The sequence below is a fragment of the Halichoerus grypus genome, chromosome 7 (assembly GCF_964656455.1).
Source record: "Halichoerus grypus chromosome 7, mHalGry1.hap1.1, whole genome shotgun sequence".
Classification (NCBI taxonomy): Eukaryota; Metazoa; Chordata; class Mammalia; order Carnivora; family Phocidae; genus Halichoerus; species Halichoerus grypus.
Genome location: NC_135718.1, coordinates 115,866,714 through 115,873,781, shown reverse-complemented (window position 1 = coordinate 115,873,781; position 7,068 = coordinate 115,866,714). Strand labels below are relative to the sequence as shown.

The following is a 7,068-nucleotide window of genomic DNA, read 5'->3' as shown; positions in this document are numbered from 1 at the left end:
ATGAATAAAATAAAATGAAATTGAAATAATCACATGTATGTCATAAGATTATATGTAAGAATCAGAGCAATATAATAGTATAAACCATGTAACTGGGAACCAGAATTCATGCATATTAACTATCAAGAGCATTTCCTGGATCTTTGATACAATTGGGAGACCCTTGAGAATGAACTAGAATGATTATTTACCACTCTTCTCTTTAGCCATCCACCACTTCCCTCTTCCCAGGGAATTGCTGTTTATAAAAATTAATCCGTTTTGCTTTGGGGAATAAATAAGGACAAAAATTAAAAATGGTGTCCATGACCAAAAAACCATAACAAAGTGTGAGTACTTGAATTCTCTAGTAAGTTATTATTTTTAGGTTTAAAAATACAAATATTTTATTTAAGTTTTATTTAAATTCTAGTTAGTTAACCTGCAGTGTAATATTAGTCTCAGGAGTACAATATAGTCATTCAACACTTCCATACAATACCCAGCGCTAGCTCGTCACAGCAAGTGCACTCCTTAAACCCCACCACCTGTTTAACACATTCCCCCAACCCACCTCCCATCAGTTTGTTAAGAATCTGTTAAGAGGGCGCCTGGGTGGCTCAGTTGTTAAGCGTCTGCCTTAGGCTCAGGTCATGATCCCAGGGTCCTGGGACTGAGCCCCGCATCGGGCTCCCTGCTCAGCAGGAAGCCTGCTTCTACCTCTCCCACTCCCCCTTCTTGTGTTCCCTCTCTCCTTGTCTCTCTCTCTGTCAAATAAATAAATAAAATCTTAAAAAAAAAAAAAAAAAGTGAAGCAGAGACACTAAAATACAGAGCAGGGGATATATAGTGAACTTTTTATGACACAGATTTCTTGACTTACTTCTCATTTTGCAGTATGTTTACATATTTGTATATAGCTTGAATAGTCTCACAATGAAATTTCTTCCTCAGAATTGGGAATGAGAGCTCCATTTATTATTGAAAAGGGAGGTCAAATAAAAGATGAATCTATGTTAGAAATAAAAGCATGCTATCCAGGGGCACCTGGCTGGCCCAGTCAGTAGAGCATGCAACTCTTGATCTCAGGGTTGTAAGTTCAAGTCCCACGCTGGGTTTGGAAATTACTTAAAAATGAAAGAAAAGAAAAGAAAGAAAAGCCTGTTATCCAAAACATCACCTCAAATTAGTAGCAAATTAAATTAGTTGTGATACAACATGGGTGGAGGGGGTACTGGTAAAAGAAAAATCTGGTTATAGGTCAAGTTTTGGTTTGACACCAGAAAGTACTTTTTCCCTCACTGCAAAATTATTGTGTTGTCACTACATGGAAAAATGTCAGAAGAGATCATAGTGACTATTAGTCATGTTCCTTCTCAATAGAGAAACTTATCCTATGTTTTGAAAACTGCCCATCATATGAATCTTTGTTTTCTCCTGAATACCAAAGCTACAAAGGCAGGAGTGTTGCCAGATACAACAAATAAAAATACAGAGTGCCCAGCTAAATTTAAATTTCACATACATAGAGAATAAAATTTTAGTATGTCTCCCCAAGTTTTGCGAATGTTGAGCCTCCTGTATTTTGCTCGGCAACCCTAGAAGGGAGGACACTTGATTTCCCAGCCTCGCGTACAGCTAGGATGTAACACAGGATAGACTCGGGACCTAAGATTGACCAATTAGATGTACTAACCAGACCTTGAACGAGCAGCAGCAGGAAGAGCGGAGAATCCATGTAGTTAGTGGCGGCGGCGGCGGCGGCACGTTTCCATGGTAACAAGGACGCTAGAGCGGCGCTGGTGCCCCGCAGTGTGGCTCCGACTTCCTGTGTCCAATCGCACCAGCATCCCCACAGACAGCTTCTGGGAGGTGATTCTGCTGCTTCTTTTCTTCTTCCGGCCTCATTTCCAAGTTCAACCCTTCAGAATTTTTTTTCTTTTTTACTTTTTATTATGATCAATTTTTGATGATTATTCCAGCTACCAATTTTCTTTTCTGCTGAGATTGCCCAGAATCACTTTTTATTCCTATCCAGGCATATCTCAGATATATTGAGGGTTTGGTTCCAGACCACCGCAATAAAGTGACTATCACAATAAAGTCAAATGAATTTTTTTGGTCTCCCAGTGCATATAAAAGTTATGTTTACACAGTACTGTAGCCTATTATGGGTGCAAAAGCATTATGTCTAAAAAAATGTGCATACCTTAATTTAAAAACACTTTATTGCTAAAATGCCAACCATCCCCTGAGCTTTCAGAGAGTCGTAATCAGAGAGCCAGTGGAGGGTCTTGCCTCCATGCTGCTGGCTGCTGACTGATCCAGGAGGTGGGTGCGGCAATTTCTTAAAATAAAACAACAGTGAAGTTTTCTGCAGCAATTGACTCTTCCTTGCACAAACAAGTTCTCCGTAGCATGTGCTGTTGTTTGATAGCATTTTACCCACAGGAGAACTTCTTTCAAAATTGGGAGTCCATTCTCTCAAACCCTGCTACTGCTTTACCAATTAAGCTTATGTAATATTCTAAATCCTTTGTTTTCATTCCAAAAGTCTTCACAGCATCTTCACCAGGAGCAGATTACCTCTCAAGAAGCCACTTTCTTTGCTCATCTGTAAGAAGCAACTCTTCATCCATTCAAATTTTATCAAGTTGTTGTAACAATTCACTCATGTCTTCAGACTCTGCTTCCAATTCTAATTCTCTTGCTATTTCCACCCCATCTGCAGTCACTTCCTCCACTGAAGTCTTGAGCTCCTCAAAGTCATCCATGACAACTGGAATCAACTTCTTCCATTTGCTCTCTTCTCGTGAACCACAAATGTTCTCCATGGCACCTAGAATGGTGAAACCTTTCCAAAAGGTTTTAAATTTACTTTGCCCAGATCCATCAGAGGAATCACTATCTATGGCAGCTCGAGCTTTATGAAATGTATTTCTTAAATAGTAAGACTTGAACGTCCAAATATTGCCTTGATCCATGGGCTGCAGCATGGATTCTGTATTAGCAGGCATGAAAATACATTGATCTCGTTGTCCATCTCCATCAGAGCTCTTGAGTGAGCAGGTGCATGGCCAATGAGCAGTAATATTTTGAAAGGAATCTTTCTATCTGAGCAGTAGGTCTCAACAGTGGGCTCAAAATGTTCAGTAAATCGTGTTTACTGAAACAGATGTGCATCATCCAGACTCTGTTGTTCCATTTACTAAGCACAGGCAGAGTAGGTTTAGCATAACTCTTTTTCAATTTTAAATTCAATGAGCCAAGGTATAGTACATCATTGGGTTTTGATAGAATGTTCAGTGATTCATCAGTTCAGTATAACAGCCAGTGCTCATCACATCACGTGCCTTCCTTAATGCATAATTCTTAAGGGCCTTAGAATTTTCAGAATAGTAAATGAGCATTGGCTTCAACTTAAAGTCACCGCTCCATTCGCCCCTAATGAGAGAGTCAGCCTGTCCTTTGAAGCCCGACACTGACTTCTCTCTAGCTCTGAAAGTCCTAGATGGCATCGTCTTCCAATAGCAGGCTATTTGGTCTCCATTGAAAATCTATTGTTTGTTGTAGCCACCTTCATTAATCATCTTAGCTAGATCTTCTAGATAATGAGCTGCTTCACTGTGCACGTTAAGGTTTTGGGAACTGTTTTTTTCCTTAAGCCTCATGAACTAACCTTTGCTAGCTTCAAACTTCTTTCCTTCCTGCAGCTTCTTCACCTCTCTCAGCCTCCATAGAATTGGAGAGGGAGAGAGATGGGGAACTGTCTGCCAGTGGAACAGTCAGAACACACACATTTATCCATTAAGTTCACTGTCTTACATGGGCACAGGGCACCCCCAGACAGTTCTAAGAGTAACATCAAAGGTCACTGATCACAGATCACTATAACAAATAATAATGAAAAAGTGTGAAATATTGTAACATTACCAAAATGTGACACAGAGACATGAGGTGAGCAAATACTGTTGGAAAATGGTGCTGACAGACTTGCTGGATGCCACAGACCTTCAATTTGTAGAAAATACAGTATCTGCACAGCGCAATAAAGTGAACTGCAATAAAAATTAGGTATGCCTGTACAAAAACCCTATTTAATATCAGGAGAGAATGATTTGGAGAGGGAGAAAAAAGAATCTAAGCATTCAAACAATAAATTTCCAGGCATCCTCTTGAGGACAATAAAATCTTCACTTCCTCCCAAGAGTGGCAGAGCACAGTGTTAGAGCATGAACTCTGGGCTAATGTCCCCTGGGTTCAGAGCCCAACTCTGCCACTTACTACCTAAGTGACCTTGAGCAAGTTACTTAATGTTTCTGTGGATCAGAAAACTTCCTATTTCTGTATCTGCAAAATGAGAATAATAATGTCTATCTCATAGAATTGTTTTGAATTTCAAATGAGTTAATATTTATAACAGGGACTGGCACATAAAAGCACTACATACATGTTTACAAAACAAAAAGCCTGGGTGGCTCAGTCAGTTAAGTGTCTGCCTCCGGCTCCGGTCATGATCCCAGTGTCCTGGGATCGAGCCCCACGTTGGGTTCCCTGCTCAGAGGGGAGCCTGCTCCTCCTTCTCCCTCTGCCCTTGCCCCTGCTTGTGCTCTCTGGCTCTATCAAGTAAATAAATAAAATCTTAAAAAAAAAAAGGCAATCATCATTCACAATTCCAAGTTGTACTCAGAGGCAAAATAGTCCATGGTAATTACCATATTGATTCCCTCATCCAGGGGCTAGAAAAGAGCTTCAGAAGTGCCTTTTGTGTGTAATAAACCATTCCAAGACTAGGACATGTTAGAACAAGCTTTCTTAATATTAGCACTGAGAAATCAGGATTGCATTATTAAGCTAGTGATCTTGGTGGGCCTTACCGGAAAGTAAAATAGGTAAGATTTGGGAACCTAATCACCATAAAACATCACCCACGTAGCTTGTTATGGTCTTACAGAGTTATTTATTAACCAACTAGTCAGCAAAGGTGCCTACGGAGTGATTACATAGCTAAAACACCATTAGCAGATTATAAAGCAGACTTTATTTGATTAATCAATTGGTATTACGGTCCTGGAGTAACATCATACAGGATTTGGAATTTTTAGTAGAATCCACGACAGAAGCAGGAGAGAGAGAAAAGAGAGGGAAGTCTGACGTTAAGGTCAAGAGCAACACAGAAGAGAACAGACCAATTGAGAATAAAGAAGGGGTGGGGGAATGACACCTCCAACTGACAAATCACTTTTTTTTCCAACTAACAAGTTGCTTTTTATTGACTCATTTAACTATTGCTTATTGTCTCCTCGATACCATAATTTTATCTAGAATCTATCCTAAGACCAAAAAAAATGCAAACTTACAAAATATACCAATAATGAGATAAATACAAGCCTAGAGCCAATGCTGATCCTGCTTATATTTCCTTAATCAATGTGCTGAAAAAGCAAGAGACTCCAAAAACCATTGGCATAAACTAGAATCAAAAAGAACCACAGAAAAAGATAGCACTAACACCAAATCCAGAAATACATGTAAGAAATGGAAACAGCTTTCTTCTATTAGCAGTTATCTCTGGGAACTCCTTGAAGAAGACACTAAATTTTAAACTATGTTGATAAGCAGCTTGGCATGAAGGTGAGGTCCCAAGGGACATAGTCAAGGGAATAGGAACATAGGGACTAAATTCTTTCTATGCCTCCATTAGACTTACTACAGTGCCTGGTACCCAAAAGATGCAAATTATTCTGCTAGGTGTTTGGCAAACTGATTTTGTTCAATGCTCTCCATTCTATCAGTGATATCATTCTATCAATTTAAGTTGAGAATCAAAGCAATGTGTTTACAGTTTTTCAAATACTCTACTGGAGGAAAAGAGGATCTGTAGTTGTATGTATAATTTATGCCATGCTTCTAATATTTTTTTGAAGACTTTATTTTCAATGTTTTGGCTTAGCTGATGTCCCAATATGAGACTTCTGGGCAATTAGTAAACAAAACAATCTACCCATAAGATGAACAGCTCAAGTCCTTCTTTAAAGCAGAAGTTAAGAAGTACCATGTCATTGAGAAAGGTGATAACTGAACAGCCCTCTTAACAAACTTTTCATTTTCAGAAATAACTGTCCTCCGTGTAGCAAAAGTTGGATGATGAACTTGGATTCCAGAAATAAAGCAATTATTGTGTCAGATCAAACCTGACAAGAAGAAATTAGGGAAAGACAGTATGTGAAGAAATAATGGCTGAGCTTTTTCCAAAATTAAAAAAAAAAAAAAAAAAAGCATCACTGCTCCTTTTCTCCACCACCATGGTGTATGCAGTTGACTGCTCCTCGTCACGTCTTCTCACAAGACTTTCAGGATCAAGTGATTCCTGGCCAAGAAACAAAAGCAGAATCGTCCCACTCCTCAGTGGATCTGGATGAAAACTGGTAATAAAATCAGGTACATGGGGCATCTGGGTGGCTCAGTTGGTTGAGCATGTGACTCTTGGTTTCGGCTCAAGGTTATGATCTCTTGGGTCCTGAGATCAAGCCCTGTGTCGGGCTCCACACTCAGCAGGGAGTCTGCTTGAGATTCCTTCCCCCTGCCCCTCCCTCTGCTTGATCTCTCTAAAAATAAATTAAATCTTTAAAAAAAAAATCAGGTACAACTCCAAGAGGAGGCATTGGAGAAGAATCAAGTTGGGTCTATAAGGGATCGCACACGAGACAGCACGCATATCTATGTTGCATGAAGGTCATGTGTTTGTATCCTATCACTCTGTCAACATCACGACTACCTGAACAAAAGACATGTTTTATTGGGGAAATGATGTTTCTGCATTACTATGCTTCTGCACCAGTAGGCTGGTTCATTAATCAATATGTGAGAACTTCTGTTTGAAAAAATATTTAGATTCAGGAACCCAAATGAATTCAAGTAGAATAAGTAAAAAGAAAGCCGTATATAGTGTATGTATAGTAAAAATTAGAACATCAAAGACAAAAAAAAACTAAAGTAGCAAAGAAACAGAAAAGTAAAAAGAAATGCATGTACATTTATGCAAGCTGTGCAATATACTAACGAGGTGAAGCTATTCACTTGAGGTCT

General features: G+C 39.2%; 1 pseudogene; it reads left to right on the top strand.

Annotated features, from left to right (window-relative positions):
• The first annotated feature begins 6,304 nt into the window (after positions 1-6,304).
• On the top strand, positions 6,305-6,671 carry LOC118540704 (large ribosomal subunit protein eL39-like; annotated as a pseudogene).
• Positions 6,672-7,068: the final 397 nt, after the last annotated feature.